General features: G+C 36.9%; 2 long non-coding RNA genes across 2 annotated transcripts in view; both read right to left on the reverse strand.

The window, feature by feature from the left end:
* Nucleotides 1-1,669, reverse strand: part of LOC139593408 (uncharacterized) — a 175,395-nt gene extending 173,726 nt beyond the window's left edge. The window contains exon 1 of the long non-coding RNA XR_011680287.1: nucleotides 1,552-1,669. This is a non-coding gene — a long non-coding RNA (uncharacterized lncRNA). The remainder of the gene's footprint in view (nucleotides 1-1,551) is intronic.
* A 4,105-nt stretch (nucleotides 1,670-5,774) lies between these two features.
* The window catches only part of LOC139593409 (uncharacterized), a 207,518-nt gene continuing 190,935 nt past the window's right edge, over nucleotides 5,775-22,357 (reverse strand). Inside the window, exon 4 of the long non-coding RNA XR_011680288.1 lies at nucleotides 5,775-5,842. This is a non-coding gene — a long non-coding RNA (uncharacterized lncRNA). The remainder of the gene's footprint in view (nucleotides 5,843-22,357) is intronic.

The raw sequence follows: 22,357 nt of genomic DNA on the forward strand, positions 1-22,357 counted from the left end.
GCTATGGTTTTCTCATATTTTACTTGTATCTCCTTGAACTTAAATATAGCAATTTCAAAATCATACTGAATTTTCCAAATAGTTCCACAAAGATATTTGTTCTTGTTATACAACTAATATTAATTTGTTACTGTGCAGTGTGAAATAGGTTAAAGAGATGGAAACAACCTGTACTTTTATTTTCTGTTAATAAGCATTAGTGTTTTTCCAATTAATTTTTTAATGTTATTTTTAACTATCATACTTTTGGAGACAAATGCTGACAGCTACTCTGCTGTCTACTAGGGAAAGCAAGGGAAATTGCTAATCAAACCTGCAGCTGAAACGTGCACCGTTAGTATTTGTGCTGATAAGTTTAGGAAGGAACTGCTTTTGGAGAAACCAGAATACCTCTGAAACACTAACACAGGCAAGATCAATAGACTTCATAGTTCAGTATAATATTTACTATATTATTGTTGTGTGCACTGAGCTTGCTTACTGTACCTCCAGTGCAAAGCAATGTGTTCAGCAGGGAAAATACAGGAATTTTGGAGCAGGAGGAGATGCTGGAGCAGCTCCTGAGGAGCAGGCTCTGGGGAGGGAGTACAGGGGGTGAGTGAAGAGGCTCTGAGCTGCCTGTGCAGAGTGAGTGCTCCCTCTCCCTTACAGCACAGCCCTGCTGTGCCTGAAGCCCTTGGCCAAACTCCTACTGCGCTCAGTAGGAGCAGGAAACTTCCCTCAATCTTTGTCCATCATGAGGACAGCCATCATTAAAGGGCTGCATTCCTAGCTCTGCTCTGATTTTATTCAGGCTGCACTCTAATAGGCAGTGCCTATTAGAGCCATTAAGGTCAGATCTCTGTAGGTACCCTCAGCTCCTATTTAGTTTAATTTCTGTAGCAGTGGTAAAAAGGTGCTGCAATTCTACCAAAGATTTGCTCACTTGCACCTTTGCCCCATTCGCAATAAGGTATTTTTTTTCTGAGAGAAATTCTCAGGGGTTTCTGTAAAAAAGTGTTTTTTCAGTCTCTAATTATTTTTGTTGTCTCGTCTTACACAAAGAGCTAAGCACTGACAATAAAACAATAACCAGCTTTACTTTAAATCTGTTTTCAATATAACTGTAAATTTTTCTCTTAAGGCCACTTACTTCCTTGATAATTAATTTCTGACAATTCATTATTCTTTGCTTTCACACAAAGAAAGCACAAATATATAGATAGCAAAGATAGTAAGAAATGCTAAGTTTATCTAATCCATTTCTTGAATGTAATTTTCAAGATAATATATTTATTAGAAATATACAGATAAGAGATACAAATGCCCATTTTCCATTAAGGCTTTTGCAGTAATTTTCCATGAGCTAATCACTCACTACCAAAAACTATTTCCTGGTATAAATATAAATTATTATTTTCTTGATTTCATTCTATCATTCCCCACTTCTCAGATGGGTATATCCCTATTTTTTTTTCTTTCTGATATTTAAATGTCACAGTTCAAATCTTACAAATAATTAGCTTCAGTGAAAATAAAGCATACAGAAAAACATACTAAATGTACACATACTTTTAAGAGAAAAACCGTCAGGATCTGCATCATTGTCTTTCCAGGTAATAGTGCCTTGCAAAATCAGAAGTGGTTTTGTTGCTTGCTGCTACCTCCAGGCTTATTAGAGCTGACAACCCACATATGGGTGACCTGGTGATTCACTTCACTTCTTCTATTAGGTGTGGAAAAGGCAAGGAAGCAGTGCTGAATAGAGAACATGTGAATAATGATGCTGGGAAAACGTGGTATTTTACTTGAATGTCAAGTGTTGTATCCTCAAGCATGTTCATATTTTTGAACGAATTAAGAGTGCATGCTTTAGAGGAATGATGAATGTACATTATAAACTGGACAAAGGAAGAAGGATGTAAAGTTTGCAATTAATTACTCAAATGTGAAATTAAAAAATTTATCTTTTCACTGGGACTTTGTTATATAAATTTCAGCATAAACACAGCATTCCTTTCTACCCTGCAACAAATGCTTTTCCTTAATAAAACTTGACTTTGGCAAGGATCAGTTGACTAATTTGTTCTCCAGCATTCCTGGCTTGAAATCAGAAGAAGACTAATGATGCAGTCAGTAGATACTTCTCAGTTTGTACAGGTTTACCCAAGGCATTGGACATCTGTTTATGAGAGATCACGCTGAGAAAATGCCTACAAAGTGTCATCTTTCATCTTAACAAGTAGTAGAAATAACAATTAACATCCTTGATTTATGGATTTTTCTTTCTCAGATTTTTGTGTAGTCTGTCAGCTATTATTTTCTTTATTATCCAGAAAGGATACTGTTCACTGTTAATTATCTTTGCTCTTGTGCTTTGAATTTGTAGCTTATTCTGACTTGTATGACAGTGTTGTAGTACAGCTAACAAGAAGCACGGCTCAATGAAAAACTATAATGTTTTCATACACAGCTGCTAAAAAAAGGACTTGGACAAAAATCTGCAAAATTTTATGGTCTAAATTATTTTCTGAAATTGGCTTACAGCTTCCTTAGGTCAAAGATTTTGTGGCTTTTGGTTTGTATATTTGACATTTCTTTGATGAATGAAGTTGGCAGAGAACTGAGAAAACAAAATGCTGGAAAACCATATGGCTGTTGTGAACTTTATCTTTGTTGATGCAAAAGTAGTTCAATAGGAAATGAGAACTTGCATTTTGCTTTCCATTCAGTTCCTAAGAGTTTCTAAACCACTCATCGATTGTAAAATATAACAATGACAATGTCAGTATTCATCATTATTCTGCTAATGATGAAGAGTTTTTTGTGTATTTATGAGGTATTTTGGGAAAGCACATGTGTTTCAGCCATCAATAGCTATTGTATGCTTTCTTCTTGCAAAAAAAGGTAAATGTTCCTACATGTAGTCTGAATGTCTAAATCTTTGCCTCCTGCTTTCATTAATACAGATATTTTATATTTCCCACAAGAAAGCACAATTTGGGCCCTTTTGGCATACTCTGGATGGGGTTCCACAGTTTCATTCTATTGAAATGCATGATTTCAAAATATTTAACTCACAGTCTATCTGAGCTTCTCCTTGGTTTTCAGTTGCCAGATATTAAAACAGATAATAATTGCAGTCTGATAGGGCAATAAATAATTAAATTTCGTCACACAATAAGATTATTTCACTGAAAGTAATAGGATCTAACAGTATAGTTGAAAAAAAATTACTGACAATCACAAGGAGGAAGAAGAAAATGATGGAATTAATATTTGCATAGATAAATGTTCACTTATGGGTGAAAAAAATATAGACTACATGAGTACAGGAAATACAGACTAAGTGAAGGCCTTAATTCTGTGAGTGAACACGAGAACATAAAAACAGCCTGCTGCCTGTAACTGCTTTAGTCCCTACTCTTGTATCTTTACGTGAATATTTCAGCAACTATGTCAACATCTTAGTTTTCCTTCCCTCCTGAAAAAATGTTAAGCAAACTGTTCTGAATATGTAAAGCCAAGGATGACGGATTGCAAGTCCTACAAAACATGGCACAGCTCAACTGTCTCATTTTTCATTAGTTTATTTTTTATCCTCATTGCACAGTTTACCTGCTTCCCCTACAGAACTGCACTGTACCACTCTCTCTGGGTCTTAGAGACACACATCATTAAATGACTTTTATTTAAAAAAAAACGACATAGCTTTCAGCATGAGTAACACTGTCTGTGCTTGTTTCTCAACAAATATATATATATATATACACATATATATATTTATTTATTAAGTCTAAGTACAGGCTTCAATGCCAAAATTACTGCATATGACTCACTTAATGTACACAGATTTTACCAATGATCTTATATTCATACATATATTTGCAGAAGCAACAGATGACATATGCCAAAATAAATAAAATAGAAGAAACATTAAATGTATGGATGAAAAATAATGCATTACTAGTTCAGCACAATAGCATAAAATAATAAGGAAAAAATATACTAATTCAATGGAATTTTTTTTTTATAACTGCATTCCCAGACAGTTATGCCATACAATGACAGGTATGGTGAGAGGATTGTTAGCTGTAGAGAAAAGGGGACCTTATCTCTGAGAAACCAGATGGTACAAAAATCTCACCAGTATCACAAGAAACTTGCAGATTTAAATAGGAGACAATCTAAACCAGTAAACTATTTCCACAATATTAGTTTAGTGTGCCTTTCAATGATAAACATTGCATGTAAGTCAGTGAAAGGGCCTTGTGTCCAGCAACCCTGACTTTGAAGGTCAACCAAAGCTACTCAGACAAAGTACCTGTAGCTCAGAATTGTGAAAGGCCTGAAGGGAATTAATTCTACCATATTTTAATTTCTTGTTAAATTCTGGGGGTTGTTTTAGCAAGTCTTTTAATTTCCTTGAAATAGAACAATCTCTGATAGCAAATAATTTCTTCTTACATTCTCTTTTGTTTCACCATCTTTTAATTTCTTAGAAAATAAATCAAGTTCAGATTGCAAATCATGTTATCAGCTAGCATAAATTCTTAAATTCTTTTGACTTTTTAGATTGTGTTACCCACACCAAAACCACCACACCAGAAAACAGCAATAATCTCCACATGCACAAGTGAAACAGAAGTCAATGCAACAGCTCCCACAAGGAATTGCTCCAACTCCTGTTATTACTAAGGTTTTTAAAGAACAGTTTTCAGTGGCTAAAAAGCTCTCTGTGCCTGCTTTTAAAGAGGAGACTGGTTTTCAACGGCTGAAAATCTCTCTGTGCCTGAGGTGTTCATGTGTGGAGCGAAACACTCGAAGCCTCAGTCCCACATGTAGCTGGCAGCAGATATTTTTACCCCTGTACTACACACAGGCCTGAGTGTATTGTGATCTAGCTCCTCTGCAGCAGCACCACCACAAATCTTTGGGCTTGCAGAGCTAAAATGCTCTTTTAGTGCTAACAAGAACATGGACAGAGACTGAATAACTAAATTTCCTGGTACATCCACGTTATCTATTTCTTGCAAATATAAGCCAACCTGTGAAGATTTTTCTCTTCTCATTGAATCTCACATTTTTCTTTTTCTTTCATTGTCCTTTTAGATTCACTAACCTTTCTTCACAGCACAGCTCATATTCAGACACGGGAATTTTATATCCAAGCCCCAGTTTTAATTTTAAAATGTTGGTATTTACATAAGCTGTTAAATTATTTTTTCACTGCCCTGTCCAATTTATGAGATTCCTCAAATCCCCCAAATTTCGGCTGTAGAGAAATGTCACAACCCAAGGAGTTCATCTTTGCTTTCTTTCCTCGTATCTCCTCAGACACAAGGATTACATTTTCAGACGTGACCACCATGTGTGTAATAAGTTCTCCCTTCCTTTCCTACAACCTCTGAGTTTTTTTATAGTCTGTTTCACATTTCTTCTCTTTGGCCAGTCTCAGGTAATCTCTAAAAGTATCTAGTGGTGTTTAGACTTTAATCTTCAATCTTGCTTACTTCCACTCTTATTTTTGTGCTCTGTCTCAATCAGTATGCTGTTGCTACAAGTTAATCTCCCATTGCAGCCCTCTTCAGGCTGGCATTATGCTGTAAATCACGGAAGGCTCCCTGGCACTTAAGCTGGGACATGACTGCAATTGAGCTAAACTTGCTGAAGCTCAGTTAATAGCAAACACAGCACCAGAGATGCTGCCTCTGTGCCTGGCAGGCCACAGGCAGGACCTAACAGGGAGCAGTCACACAAATAACTGTATTTACCTTGGCACGAGGCACTCCCAGGACAGGATCGAGGTTCAGATCTCACTTGCTACAGCGCTGGTTTTGGCTTCCCCAGACCCCGGTGACCCCTGCAGGAGAGAGGTAATTGATGACAGCCTGTTACCAAGAGCAGGTCATAATGCTCCTCTTGTCCAGCCACACAGGCAGCCTAATTTCCTCCTGTGTCTAGAAACAGCTCACCTCAAACACCTGGGATCACAGATTAGTGTTGCATGTGGGCTTTTGGGACACAATCGTGTTCAATACTCCTAACATGTCAATATCAAGGATAAAGGGTGTTATTACTATTATTATTATTACAGTATTGATTGTACAGCTTTAGCAGTGCAGGAAGATTATCTCAATAGTCCCCTTTCTTTAGTTTATTTCTAAACAATTTTCCAATAATGCTGTAACTCTAAGCCAGTTATGAGTTTAGAGTTTGAAAAATAAATTAGCTTTTTTCCTGATATTATGCATGACTGAGATCTGGTAATACTTATACATTAGCCAGATGTATAATGATTTAGTTAGGTATTTTTAATCTCATTTCTTTTAGGGATGCCAATATACATTGTCCTTACTACTTTTAAAAATCTGTTCTATAATTCTTCCCTTTCTTTTTCATTTTTCTTTTTAATGTCAGGCACTGTTTCCCTCTTCTTGAAGTTGCTCCTCTCAATTATTTTTACTGTTCTGATCACTCTTATAATGTTGTCACATTTCTAGAGCTAACTGAAGTATAAAGAACTAGTTTGGAAAAAAAAGTTTGTCTTTCTAGTTTGTTTGTTTGTTTGTGGATAATCTGGCCAAAATTCTTGGAATGCATTCATTACTTTGAAATGTTTAGAAAATAGATCAGCTCAATGTATTTTTGGTTACAAGCTGCCTGTGTTTCTTAAGACTTTACCAAAATAAGAGATCATTGCCAAGAGAGGATTTTATAGGACATATGAGGAAAGGTAGGGGTGGACCTTGCTGAGTTTGGACATTGAGAGACAGCAGTTTCAGCTCTCTAAGGGTTCTGTAAGAACCTGCAAAGCAAATGCATTCCATGCTGTGTCAGCATGGGCAGCACATACCCAGTTAGCAGTGGTGGCCCTGCACTTGTGCTTCATGAAACTGTGAAGAACATTTTGGAACAGTCCCATGTAAATGAGCACGTGGGCAACAAAAGCATCTTCAAGAACAGCAGATCCCCAATAGCTAATAGTTAAAGAACTGAATATGCACCAACAGACAAAAGAATTCTATTCACAAATCTATTACAGTCCCAAAGTTGTGCCTTTTTACCTAATATCAACATATATATTTACACTAAAACATTTATTTTATATTAGCACTTTACTCAAGGCATGCTGTCCTGTCTATTTGTCTCAGTTTCTCATTGGAATTAGAAAACTCTCCTGTTGATCCTTTGGTAATACAGTGTTTATATCCCCTAAACAGCAACTGTGAATTTTTTACTCATATTGAAACAGGTAAGAGAGGTAATAGAAAATACATTAAATAATACACTAATAAACTAATACAACAGGACCACATGACCCTGTGTCTGGGCATGCAAACTGAAATGTTGGAAAGTTCAAGCAGCAAATATAAATCTAACCCTGTCTTGCAATGAAGAGTGCAAGGGGGCTCTCTACTACATGTATGTGTAAAACAGATTATTTTTCCCCTCACATGATTATGTTCTGTTGGGGGTGTGTAGGGGAAGAGTCCATAGAGAAATAGAGGCTTACATTGAGTAACAGTGTTTTTGAGAACTAAACTTCACAAACTCCAATTGCATATGTAATCTTTTCTAAAGATATCCAGATGCTGTCTGGGAATAATTAGGCTGAATGTGGCATTTAGAGAAGTAGACTTGGTGTAATTTATCTGTACATGTGATAACTCCTTCTGGGCCATCCTTGTGCATTTCAAGCACACACATAACCAAAGGGGACTGAGCAAAATATCCTTCACTGATGCCCCCACCCAATTTTCCCAAAAGCTGACAGAAATACGGGTATTAATTCATTCTGGTATCAGCTGAACCTTGACATGAAATCCAGCAGAGTTTTCTCCCAGGTGGCAGCACTCAGCACTTTCCATTGACGCGCACGTGCAGCTGAGAAAGGGTGAGCAGAACCTGTCCATTGAAACACAACCAGGTGCATAAGCCCTTTCTCTCTCTCCCTGCTCCCCAAAAAGCCCTCGGAGAAGAATGAATGACGATTAGAACAAGCTGAATGTGCTGAATAAAAACTTCAGGAACTCATGGGAAACCCTGGCTTTGTTATTAATGGCAGTGTCAGGAAATCAATGAAGATTGCGTGTTTCACCCGATAATATCCTGGACTACATTCCTCACTGGCAGTTTTACATGTTCCTCGATACAACTGGCCTCTACTTTGATACCATCCCAGCAAAACCAGCAAAACCCTTCAACACTAAAAAAGAACATATTAACAGATGCATCATGCCCTACCATAGTCTAGAGGGGTTGAAAAAGCAGCATTCATTTTATTCAACCCCTTGCCAGCTCCCACATATACTCATGCATACCCCAGAAAGCAATCCAAGACTTTTTTTTCCTCTTTCCTTTTTTTTTTAGTTGATGGATTAGCCACCAATAAATTGGAGGAAGACAATCTGCCTTTCTCATTTTCTTCCCACATGCACTTGTTACTTTAGATTCAAAAAGGAAATGAGCAATAACAAGACGTTTATCTACTGGCTTTATATAATTAATACAGGGAAATTCCCTGACACTGTAATTGCTATAATGAGAAATATCAGAACAGGATTACATGTTGACATTAGTTCTTGAATGTACCAGTTTGTGATACTCTTGCTCACCAATATACAGAAGGTTTGACAGAAATGCCTGGCCTATTAACTCACCCTTGGAGGGAAGTGTCTTACACTTCCCATCCCGCTTGTCAAGAGGCATTTGCAAGTCTTACAATGCGTTTAATGAATTCTCTAGTGCTTGCACATTCAATTTCCATCCTTTCTTTTTAATCTTTAGTGATTTTAGCAGCAATGTCCTGGGAACCATTTTGGTACAAAAACTCTAATAAGGAAAAAAGCAGGGTGACATTTAATTAACAAAATTAATTAGTGCTAAATAGTGAAAGAGCATTCTCTAGCCATTTATGAGACAACAGCTGAGAATGGAGGAATGCTGGGGATGACAGCTGGAAATTGCACTCAATTAAAAATTTAAACACATTCTGAGACTATGAACGGAAAAAAATAATTTCCACACTCAAATTTTTCATGATCTAAAACTTCTGTGATCCTGATATCATAATGGAGATTATTATCAACTCTTTTTGGGGTGCCACCCTGACATTTTTCCACTGCAGATATGATACCCTATATAGGGAATTTAAGGTTGCTAATAATAATCTTACTTTTGTTTTGTGGCCCTATAGAATGTATCTGCATCACCTCCCCTCCACCAACGGTTTTTTGGAATGGGGTTTGATATTCTCATAATGTAATTGAATATGAAGTTCAATGAAAGTAAGAGCCAAAAAGAATCAGTTACATCCTCCATTCCCACTAATTAAATATTGTATAGTTCTTGACCATTTTAGTTTTATGAGCCAACCAAAAAGATGTTCTTAAATAGTAAAATATGTTTTATAGTAGAGATTTTTTTATTATTATTTTTAATTCACTCCTGTTTATTGCTCTAAACTCTCTGTGACATAAAATCAGGGAATAAATCCCAGCTATTTAATCTTAGCTTATTTTTCTTCTTTATATTTTTAGCTCTGATGTCTAGTACTTAACAATCTAAAGCCAATGTATTGTAAATTAAGATAAAACTGCAGTCAAACAATATATTGCCTGTAGGAAGTGGTGATAAATGATCCTAACATATATACCAGTTTCTTCAAAGGCAAAGGGCTATAAAGCTGTAGGTGGAGTCTCTGCTCCACACTGCTTGTGCATGTTTCTGGAAACCAGGCAAGGCAGGTTACTCAGCTGCCCTTGAGCATTCATACAGTTGATAGAGGCTTATCTCTTTCAAGGCGGACTCTCATTTTCTCCAAAAGATTTTCTCTTTCACAGGAAGGAATGTCGTGCCTGGCTGCATCTTTATCCCTCTGAAACATGGGTCTCTGAGCCCTTGTCCTTGAGAGGTAAAGCTGCACACAGCCTGGACAGTCAGTCTGCTCCTGAGGACAGACATATTCTTGATGTGTCCTACCAATTATTCCATAACCTAAACCCCAATTTTCATCAGTTTGCTTTGCCCATTTCTGTTCAGAAAAGTCCACGCCACCATGGAGCTCCTTCGCCTTAAAACACTTGGATCCAAAATTGCCATGCAAATTCTTGAGTATGCCTTTTACTTTTTTCTATAATCAAGATGGATAATTATTTTAAAACTCACAATCTAATTATTTTTAATTTTTAAACTCTGTTCTACAAAAAGTCTTTTAAAAAAATACTGATTTTAGTTGAAGCCTGAAGGAATTATGAAGATATTCTCTAAAGAGAGGGCACACAGTAGAATGTCTAAACAAAACTCCAGTGTATTAGTAGTTGGCAAAACTATTTACAGAAGGATTACTGAATTTATAAACCATGGGGAAAAACACAGAGATGAGGAGTTGGGGAGTTTAGATAGCCATGTGAAATACACATGCAATATTCCCAAGTGTGAGTTCTCCTCGCCTGTTGATGATGTGCTTTCCACCAGACAAATATAGAATCAGGGATGGGGTACACTCCAGTTAATGGAGAGTAACATTCAAAACGGAAAATACATGTAGTTTATGTATCAGATGACATGGAAAAATCATGGTACAGACTAAAAGAAAGGTAATCCGAAGATTCTGAGCCCGATAGTTTAAATCACATCATACTAGCTCCCTTTATTTTTCCCCCCTTCTTTAAAATTCTTCTTTAATGCAGGATTTAGAAATATGTTCAGGACTTATTTTTTTTATGACTAAAATGTTGTACTTGACCTTGCACAAATTTATAAACCTGCAAAACCAGATACTTTTAGCTCAGTTGAACAATTTTACTGTTTGCAGGACAAGTTCTACATGTGCATTTAGATTCTTAGGTAGAAAAATTCCTGTGGCTTTCTTTGTCTTCAGTGGGAAGTATTCCAAACCGAAAATATTGGTCCAGCTTAAATAATTGTCAAAGTAAATAAAATTATATTGTGCAAGTACATATGTTTTATGTCTATACTCTTTTACAACTCTGAGTTGTTCAAATCCTCTAAGGGGACATAAAGTCAAAATCAAATAATTACTGAAATCATTGGGGGTCTTTCCACTGCCCTCAGTAATGGACACAAAATTCAGAACTCAGGAACAGTTCTTTTGATTTGTCTTCAGATCAATGGCCTTTACTAATGTTAATAGTATACTACTTGGATTCCTTCACAGATACTCTCACTTTTCAAATGTCTTCTGTTCTGATACTGAGAAATTATATAAAAGCTTTTTCCAGCACAAAGAAAATAATGTGAGTAGCTGTTAGCTCAGTTGTCTACTGAACAGTGAATCTCAGTGTTGCTACACATTCTCTTGAGAGCATTTCTTCAAAAAACAGAAGGGAAATTTCCTTAGTAAATGCCCATTTATTATTAAGTCCACACTGGAAGACTCATTAATGAATATTTGAGAAATGTTAATAATGTATCTTCCATACCTCTTTTATCTGGAAAGAAATGTTTTCTAATTAGCTACATGAGCCACCATATAGTCTCCAAAGTGCTATCAGAATAATTTGGCATTTAATGCATTTTCAAAGACGTAAGAGTACTGTTTCTAAGGGAAAAAAAAAAGAAGCAACCAAACAAAAAACAAACAAACAAAAATCAAAACAAAACCAAAACCCAAAACCAAAACAACACCCCAAAAGATCAAGACCTGTGCTAAGGATGTGCTCGTGATTGCCTTGTGCACTGTGCTAAGGGAGGGATTTGTTCAACATCCAGGGGTGGTTTATGAGTGCAGCTGATTAAACAATTTCCTATGGGTACCTGAAAACCCTCATGGAATAGAACAATCCCACTGGGAATGCAGCAGTAGGGTAGTAAAAAAATATTCATTCTTTGAATTGTAGACTAGATTCTACATGTTTAAGGCTGATAAGGAAGATTGCCATCAAAGAGTATATGAACATGTTTAGTTCATGAACATTCCTAGGAATGATATCACACTTGAACAATGGGTACAAAGGATAAGCACTTGTGTTTAAACTTAAAAGTAGCTATCAATATACCATGCAATAAACTATTCTTATAAAAACAACAGAAATATATGTCCTATCCCAGATTTAGATCAAATATCTAAATTCATATAAATCTTAATGAAAATGTAGCTTTACTGAAAAATACTGAAATTTAAAGTCATGAAAATCATATATGTACCCATTAGTCTTTGCCTGCAAGACTGTAAATCCCTGTCATGGCAAATATTGATTAAAAATTATATATAATTCAGCTTGGCTTCCCCACCGGGGATGTGAGATGGAGAAATGTGACATAAAATAAGGTCTTGTGCTTACTTTCTTTTTTCAAACATAAGAAACAGAAAATTTTGTGAGGTACCCTCTGTAAGATCCTGACATGTATTTAGTGTGACATTTCATGATAATAATGAATTGGTGTCTGTTGCTGAAAAGAAAATGGCAATAGGACTTACACCCCAAAGGGCCTTTTCTCCCTCTCCACAGTAACCAAAGTGCTCTAAAGTCTGACTCCAGAATACTGCTTTTTTAATGAATCCTAAGTCAGCCATCTCTAATTTGGAGTTATTAGAGCTGGAAGTATTAACCTGATTTCTCCAGAATTACCAATCAGTAAGTGACTGAATACCCATTTAGCAGCTGTGTCTCTCAGCGCCCATCAAAGGGTTCAAAGTTGCTTTGATGGTGTCATCTCTGCTGTCTGCACCTTTATCAGACAGGTTTGCAGTGGGCACAGTCTGCCACCAAAATGTATTAACCCTACCTTCTTAACCAGTTAATTACACTGGCTTAAAGCTACCTCTTGATTCTTTTGTCAAAGCTAAATTTAGCAAAATTTGGAATGTAATTATACTTTACTTTTGTTCTGTTTATTTGAATAACTCTGACTGCTCCCTCAGAGACTTATCTGAGAAGCTTTCCATCCTTCTCTGCCTTTGATCAAAGGCTGTCAGAATTTGCTTCATTTACATTTCAGACCCCCTGATTAAACCATGTCCTTTGGGTTACAAAGTATTGATGGATGACAGAACTAAGACAAACTGTTCTTAACTTCCTCATTGCATTGTCTTACTTCAAGATTTTCATCACACTGTTATTATGCCTCTCCTGTATCTGCATGCCTGTCTGGCAAAGGAGCTCTCTTGCTGCAGAAGTACTGATAATCTCTGGGTTTTAGGCCAATAAATGACTCTCAGTCCAATGGATATCATTACTGTTAAGAATATTAGTGTAAAGATAACCTGGCTACTGGGAGCATAATTCTTTTCCCAACGTTCTTCTTTGTGAACAGTATCCTATGAACAGCACACACCACCAAATGACAGGTTTAATTTAGAAGGGATCAGCTCTCTGCAATTGATAGCTACAATGCCATTCAGTCCAAATAAAATCAGTAACAAGAAGACTTCTTTGCTTGGTCCTACAGCATGTTCTTTGTTTCATGCTGTTAACAATGAGCAAGGTTCATGACATGACATTTCATCAACTAAATCTGTGTCCCTTGATAACCTCTTAAAATCCTGGGCTTTCAACAGAATTCCTTTTCTCTGAGAAGGATTCAGTTAAGCTCTTATTAAACTCATACAGTGTCACAGACCACTGACAGAATAAACCTCTGAAGCCTAATTTGGCTTTGTTCTTTTCCTTTCTCTGTCTTCTGGAGCAAGTATCTTCCACTAAGAGCCTTATCGTTTTGCTGGCTTTGACAACGATGCCTTGGTACAAGATAAGCACAAGGGTGGGAAAAACACCTAAGTGCAGGCTCTTCTACAGCACTGGGCACACCAACTGGACTGTGGAGTGCTTGGCTAGTGTTTCATGGAATTGCTAGGAAAAAAACAGATATGAAATTTTGCTGCCATGACTTCTGGTGCCATGCAATGTTAACTTGGTTTCTAAGACTGACTTTTTCAGGGGTCACTTAGGCACTTGATTCCTTTGTTTTCCTTCTGCCTCTGCATGAAGTTTAAGGTTATTGTAGCCAGAAAGCTGCCCTGCTTCTTTTTTTCCTATTGTCAAAATCTGCTCAAGGATAAGTATTTGTAAAAAGGAATGAGACTCAGATCTCTCTGACACCAGCATGTTCTACATTTTTCTAATTTTCTGGCCTTTTTTTTGCATGTGTGAATTTTTCCCCTTCTAGATTTTTGTATCTTCCTGCTAGTAGTCATTCTTGATAGTAAAATTTTTAAATGGTTTACTTTATGTATGGAAAGTGAATACAGAAACTGTTTTTTAAGTTAAAAGAAAATAATCCCTTCAATCACATGTCAAGAGACAGAGTGACTGATTGTCAGATTACTGTTGATTTTTCAAGACTTTTTAATGCTTTCAGCTTTTAAATAACGCTTATAAAAGTCATTACGGTCCTCCATAATGCACACTGCAGGTGCAGATATAAGCAACTGAATACAACTTTTGAATTTGCTTTTCTTGGTACTTACAAAAAGGAGAAAATGTGAAAATGCTTTTACTACCTTTTTTGTTTAGTTTGTTGATTTTTGGGAAGAGTTCTATGCTTTGGAGGCATTGAAAGGCCACCTTTTTTCATTCCTTCTTTACTTAAAATTTGTGTTTCTAAATTAGATATGAGCAAAAGAAGCACACAAATAGATATATAATCATAATAACTATGGATAAACCATTCTGGGCTAGTATTTTCATAATGATTTAAGAATTCATAAGGAAGACAATGACAAATATTATACTATGAGGCTAAGGTGCTGTCTCTAGTAAGTAAGATATGCACAATTATATACCTAACTAGTTACATCATTAGCATCATCTGATACTTACAAGGACAGGGGGTTGTTAACAATGAATACAAATGAGGAATGCAAATAATTATATAATTATTGCACTGTAGGCTCTAGACAGATTAGTTTTGCTTAAATTTATTGAGCAGTAAAGTAGAATGCACTAATAAAGTTGCACTAAAGATGTAAGTTAGCCGTATCATGTTAACGGTATGCATGTATTTGTCTCAGAACCCTATGGCAGAAATCACTGTTCAGCTCCCAAAAGTGAGGAAAGGCTCCTCTCAAGTTCAGAGGCAAAGACTGTTGTTCTGTTCAGAGATCATCATGTGTACTCTCTGGACTCTACAGAGGTATGGACCCTTTCGTGTGGGAGAGCATTTCATAATTCTTTCTCTTTCTATTTCACTTCCATATTCACCTGAAATATTTCACTCTACTGCACAGATACTTACATTATTATGGTTCCTAGAAGAAATTATAAAAGAGGGCTCTGCACAAAACAGTAAGTACGTGTGTATGAACACTAATGATACCACCTCATCCTTTCTTCATAGGCAGGGGAAAAATGAACAATGTGAAAAAAATTACCCAAGAGTAAGAAATAACAGCAGCTCACAAAATGGATAAAACCTCATTTAACTGAGAACATTTAAGCAGCAATGAATGCTGTCATAGAGCTCTACCAGACTAACATGCTTAAAAGCGGCACCCAAACTGCAGGCAGAGCGCAGAGGATCCTGTCAGAAGTGACCTGGATTTGGTGAGAAAGCCTCACTGCTTTTTCTCCTGAATGGGTCAGGTGGATGTGTCAAGTACAAGCAGCAGGGTATGAGGACAGCTGGTTGCACATTTTGATCATAGACAGTGAACCATTAATAATTTTTCCATTATTTTCATCTAAATTCATTTAAAAAATGACCAATGGAGTATGTCCACAGTACAGAACAGTACACAGAAATGGACTATAATAAAGCAGTGAAAAGATAGATTCACTCTAATTTATAGATTAGACTACTAAATGACATAAATATTTACACAGCATGAGCTGGCATTCTGTCTCAGTGCATACAAGTATAAAGTAAAAGGATGTCACTACTGGAATACAGACAGATAATTTCATTTCTTTTAGTCTCACAGCTTCACTGACCAATCAAAATTAAAATGATACTTAATAGCCAATAATGCACAGTGACACTGACATGTAAAAATTATGTTTCTCACTTTCATTTTAAACCCTTTTTCATTTTTCTTGCTATTATATTGAAAAGGAATTTAGTTAAAATTAAATTCCTGAGAACAACAATATGCTCTCTGTCTTATCAGTTGGAAAGGGTGAGGGTCTCTTGTGACTGAGTAAAGAAATGGCATTTTTTGCCTACTTCCTCACCCTGAGAATAAATTCTTATTGTTTTTAAATGTTACAGAGTTTGTCTGCTTTAAAATAGCTGCTTTAAGCAGGTGATGTGTGTCAGTTCAAGAAGAAGCAAGTGAACCAAAAATCCCTGGGCATTGCAGACATTCAAGAACATGAGTAACAAACTCAAGTCACATAAGCTGTGTCAAACAGAAGGAAAGGTTTCTTGAGTTTAAAGTTGTTTTCCAAAACTCTCTTGCTTCTATTTTTCAGAAAATGATCCCCTTCTCCTTTTAATATGGTAACTAAAAAATGTAATTTTGTTTAGATTATTAAAACTGTCCTTGAGTGCCAATACAGCTCAAGCATATACCAGAACATTCCAAAGAACTTCAAAGACTTCCAAGAGCCTTGCTCAATTTTCTCCTAGTAAGCCTTAAGGTACAACAAAGAGTAGGGAGAATTCAAGAAAAGGACTGCATTCCTGCTGTACTGCAGATCTAGGCTCTGTTCCCTCTATTTGAGGACCAGGTTGACACTCACATGCACTTGTGCATCCTTGAGGAGCAGAGCAGACTCCTTTTGGGTGAAGACAGTGAAACTGGGCATGACAAACAGAGGAAATGCCATTTGCCTCTCTGGAACTAGGATGGTCAAAGTTGGCACAAATTAAAAGGCTTCTTCTCCTGACGAGGTTTCCTTGGTGACAGCTGAACAATTTTTTTTCTTCATTACATGGACTGAGTAAAGAAAAGGTGCTCCTACACCTGAAGTTCTATGATGGTTAAAGATTAGTTCTCAGTAGTAATTAACACATTCCCTTAGGTTTTGGGAACAAGGAAAGACACATGGAGAATCTCTATGGACCTGCATCTATCATCTACTTACAGATCTTATTTCCTGATTAGACTGATGGCTTTTGGCAACCCCAGCTATGAACTGCATGGCAAGAGTCTTGAACCCGTGCATTCAACATGATGTATGCTCCAGAAACTACTTGAGAAAACAAAGTTCTGGCTTGCAAACCTGTCACTGTTTCACATATTGCTGGAATTAAATAAATGGCTTCTCCTGGGGTTTCCTTAATGTGCTATAAACTCCTTCCTTCAAAGAAGTTGGCAAAATAATTTTAATGGCAACTTCTAAAGATTATTTTTAATACTAACACTAGAAAAAGTAGGCCATCTTTTATTCTGTAAAAAATTAGCAGTGTATCTCAAGTGCAAATACACCTGGTTACATGATTTAATTTCTAGTAATACTTTCTTCAGTCTCACTTGTTCAAGAACAAAGACACTATTTATAATTGAGCTGTAATCGTGAAGGGATGTGCCCACTATACCCTCCATGTGCACACATAAGTTATAAAAATAAGATTCCAACCTTAAGCAGATAACAATTAGAATGAAAGTAATTTGCTTTAAAAATATGTGAAAAAAATAATGCAGTGAATATAGATGCAAGAATCAGTAATAATACATTTGCTTCTATTATAAATTACTTTTCTTCAGGATGTTTGAAAAGTGCTCTCCATTAAATCCCTCTGTTACAGAATTTTCTCAAATTTTCATTTTGTTTGCAATGCACCCTGGTAGACTGGATGTTTGGCTTTTTTTTTTCACAGTAAGGCATCTGGAAGATTGCCTCAGCTCTTAGCAAAGCTTCCTCCAAGAATCCAGTGAGGCAGAGGAATGTTTTCTTTGTTAGCAGGTCTTTGCTTACAGCATTTTTTGTCTGTGAGGAGAGGTTTGCATTGAATGAAAGGAAATTTGGAAAATTGGTTTGTTCAGTCTTGAAAATAAAAATGAAGACACATATATAATCACACTCATAAAAGGTTACTCAGACAAAGCTGGTAATAAATTGCCTCCTATATTCACTGGGAAATAAGATGAAAGTGATGTGCATAAAATACAGCAATGGAGGTTTAACCTAGATGTTATGAAAGACTTAGCACTGAAAGAAGGAATTAAAAAAGTGGAGGAACCCAGATTTTTAAGGGTTGGTTAGGCTAATATCAGCCAAAAATTGTTCAGCTATAACTGCTCCTGTTGTAAGGAAAATATAGTAAAAGACAAGATAGGGTGCTTTCAGCCTTTTCTTTTACAGTCTTCCTGAAATCAAAATATTTTCATTTGAACATTTGTTAGGCTCAATGTGTTAGAAAAATATAAATAAAACATTTTATTTTTTTGAGAGAGATTTCAAAATAATCAGATAGCCACATAAAAGAACCCTAATCAAGCTTTCAGCAAAGGTCTTTGGTGTGGATGAACCCTCATTTTTCACACAAACAATTTTGGTTTCAGCTAGATCTGAAACCAAGTTAACTGCTCATTAATTCTTTCCCAGACAGTTTCTAAAGTCTGCATGACAAGTTTCCTTGGTAACAGCAGCCAGCATATTCCATGACACCTAGCCATTAAACCAGACAAAAGCACGGATCCTGAACCTCCTGCCTCCATCCTGGAGATTAAAGAGAGGCTCAAGGCAAACACAATCCCTGGCCTGTACATGATCCCAACGAAGTACACAGCTCATGCAGCTGATGTGTCCTACAACACCCTGGACACGTGTACAGCAGCTCTTGGATCACCTGATACTTGCCACTGCCTTTTCTCCTGGCTATGAATTTGCAGAAAACTGTTTTGGAACATTGGGCAAACAGCGGTAACTCCTGAAGTAAAAAGTTTGCCCCAACTGCTTCGCACTGCTGCAAACTCTTAATCCAGCCAGAATTTATAGGATAAAAATGCTTTACTGTTTTTAATTTTAAACTTGATGATCCCATTGTGATTTTTGATTAAGGAACAACACAAATATTTCAGCCATAGCATTGTGCTAAATGGTGTTTAACAGAGATCCAAGAACAGAGACAATCTAACTGTATTAACTTCAATCCCAGATCTGGTTCTCTATTTGCTTCATCCACTCACAGTGAGAACTGACTTATTTCTGACTCAACTAAACCACTGTAACAGGTATTCATGACCTGTTAGTAGAGACCACAGCTAGAAGCAGATGGAAATCTGTTTCCTGAAAGTGAAGAAATTCAATACCCAACATGCTGAGAAATTTTCTGAGAAAGAGTGTGCTGAATCAGCACACCCCTGCAGCTGAAGGTGATTCTCAGGTGATGGGCAAGGGCAATGCCCTCATCAATTTTAGGTAAGAACATCAGGGTGATGGAGCACAGCCAGAACAATGGAAGCTGAACTCTGCTCAACAATAAGGGCAGTCTTTATTATTGATAAACAGCTACATCAGCTGAGAGAACCAACTGCCTCTGTAACTTTGTCCCAGAGTTAATCAAAGAAATGCAAATACTCTCTTCCCAAGGTAGTGGGACCAATGTTGGGAAGTAGCTCAGTGTAAGGGTATGAAAACTGAAAAAGGAAGCAATAAGTCTATTTTGCATTATACATTTAACCCTCCTCATGGAAAATATCTAAAAGAACATGGTCAGAGGGCATTGGACTCAGAATGAGAGAAGGTGATCTTACCATGAAAGCATGGTGACCTGAAAATGAAAGAAACTTATTCAGTTTGTTCTTCCTGCCCTGCTTATGGAGCTGTGGAAATATTCAATATCAGACATCAGCTCCTCTACCACACGGCTAAAAAGTTCCTGTTAAATGTTGCTTAAACTGAAGTCTTGCTGGTTTTTCTATAGAAATGTTAATTCTTAGGCAAATCTACTCCTCTAAGACTCTTTTTGCTATGAAGCAGAACATCCTGGGATATGAAGAATGGTGTCTCCTTACTCTGATCCTTTCTGCCCTACTGATTTCAACAGCGATATGCATGTCATTTCAACACTGTGCTTGGCAATGAAGCTAAGAAAGATTAAAAGGAATCTTCCTGATCTCCAATTACCTATATTTAAATATACACTTGACACAGTGTATTAACAGGCAAATACCAGGAATTGTCAACAGCTGAAAAGCCTGATCATCAGAAAAATGCATTCCAAATTTCTTTTATGCATTTTCTGTGGGCAAAATCAGACTTCAAAGAGCAAATAAGAACTAGTGCTGGATTTTATCTCTTTTTTTCCTCAGATTCTTTTCCCAGATATGGCTTCTTTCATATTCAAGTTTGCACAATGAATAGCAATTTTGACTCATTATTGTCTCAGTTGCTGGGGCCCACATTATTCTTTAACTTCAAAATTATATTACCTTCTTTTCAATGCCTTTCCTAACCATGGAGACAGAATATGTCAAACTGATTTATGCCTGGACACTTACCTCAAGAGTGAGTTATTTTCCCAAGCAAATATGCCAGTATAACATGCAATGTTTTAAAATGTAGAAGCAAAAATAAAATTATTTAATTGAAATTTTTTACAGTGTAAATAACATATGTTTCATATTCACATACATGCTCTAATTACATGATCTTCACCAATATCCTCAAAGATGAAAGAGTATCAAAGAAATGCCAAAGTCAGGAGGTTTTTTTTGGTTGTTTGTTTTTGGATATATGCAGATCACATCTCAGTAAATTGCATCAAACTAATAGTAGAGGCAAACATTACTCAAATTACACCAGTAATCCTGTACAAAAATGGGTTTACTCTCTGTGCTTAATTGACAAGAGATCCATGGAGAGGAATTACTGATGAGAAATAAAAACAAAGATCTTAGGAGAGAAGAACTAAGGAAGACTGGAGACACAGTGTGTTCCCTGAAAAGGGGAATTAGGAGTGGATGCAGTGAAAGAAAGGGATCTTTGCCTTTCTTGTCACAACTGGTGACATTCTTGTCACATTCTAGGACTGAAGACAAGGAAGGATTGTTGAGCTCATGAGAAAACAGGGAAGAAAACCATTTCTCAATTTCCTTGGTCAGCAGGAGGGGGTGGTTTGGTATCCAGGAAGATACCAAACTTTGCCCTCTCTACTTCCCCTGGAGTTAAACTAGTCCCCAGCCACACAGATTACCCCTCCTGCCCTAGCTTTGCACCTTCACCAGTAGCTGTCCAGAAAATAATAAAATATTAAGCTGACATAGGATATTCCACAATATTTTTGGACCAATCTTGTCAAGCTTAGAGTTAAGACCTGAGAAGAAACTTAGCATAAATGTTAGCCCTGGAGAAATGAACACTTCGGGGTAATGCCTACCAGCTTAGTTACTAATGTAGCATTTTGTTTTGTTGCAAAGCATATTTAAGGTAAAACTCTCATAAATAATTCCTCTTAAAAGGGATTTTAAAGTGCTGGTGAGTAGGTGAGACACTTGGGGAGGGTGAGGGCGGCTGTCAGATGTGACAGGACAAGGAAGGTCTGCACTTTGCAGGTGTGGAAAAGAGGTGCTGCTGTTTAAACAATCAATTATGGTGGCCTTTTTTGATGCCTTCAAAATTAATGTACTGCAGCTGGCAGGAGACAGCTCCCTGCACTATGAAAATGGCAGATGTGAAGTTTCCAGAAGAAGCAACATCCTTGACATTGAATTACTCTGAAGTTGTCCAAACTGTGAAAAGGCCTAGGAGGAATGAACAGAAAGCTCGGCTAGCTGACAAATCTGTCTAAAATTCTTTTCTCTTTGTGAAGAGCTAGGAGGTGGGAACATGGCAACTGTCTAACTATGTATTTTATTTTTGCTTCAACAGCAAAATGGTACTAACTTGGTCGGACCTTAAGCAAAGATTAACCTCCTGTAGTGACAGGGAGAGCCTATGCAAGAAGTGGAATTTATTGTCTGCTTCTGTTCATCTCATCGTGAGGGTCCTGAGGAAGTCTATGAGTGCTAGAAAATTGCTGCCTTTGTGGCAGCATATCATTGTATATTACAGACATGGTGGCTAATGTCTGGAATTGTTTCTGACATTTAAACAGATAGGTAACTAGTTCAATAGGCAGATAAAGCCCAGACTGTGCTTTATCCTGTGGTTATTATTTTATGAAAGCATCTTATTGTATGATCTTCCGTACTTGCTGACGGGAAGTGTGCAACGACTGGAGGAAGATGATGGACGAAACAAACCTAAGTGTTCTCGTGTCACTGTGAAACTCACAGGATACAGAGGCATCCATCAGCATTGATTGAAAGCAGCAATGCTGTGATTTGAAATAATTATGAAAGTACATAAAAGGGAACTTTTGAACCACCTGGAAAGGAAGGGACTGAGGGGGTTGGGAAGTACAAGGCAGCACTGTTCACAATGGAAGAAGAGAGTTACTGTTTTCCCAGTGCACCCTGTCAGAGATTTCCAGAAGAGATGAAGTGGTGTGTCCAGCATGGAATGTCAGTACTAGTTAAAGGACC

The sequence above is a fragment of the Agelaius tricolor genome, unplaced genomic scaffold, assembly GCF_023055355.1.
Source record: "Agelaius tricolor isolate 1412-34295 unplaced genomic scaffold, bAgeTri1.0.p SCAF_10, whole genome shotgun sequence".
NCBI lineage: Eukaryota > Metazoa > Chordata > Aves > Passeriformes > Icteridae > Agelaius > Agelaius tricolor.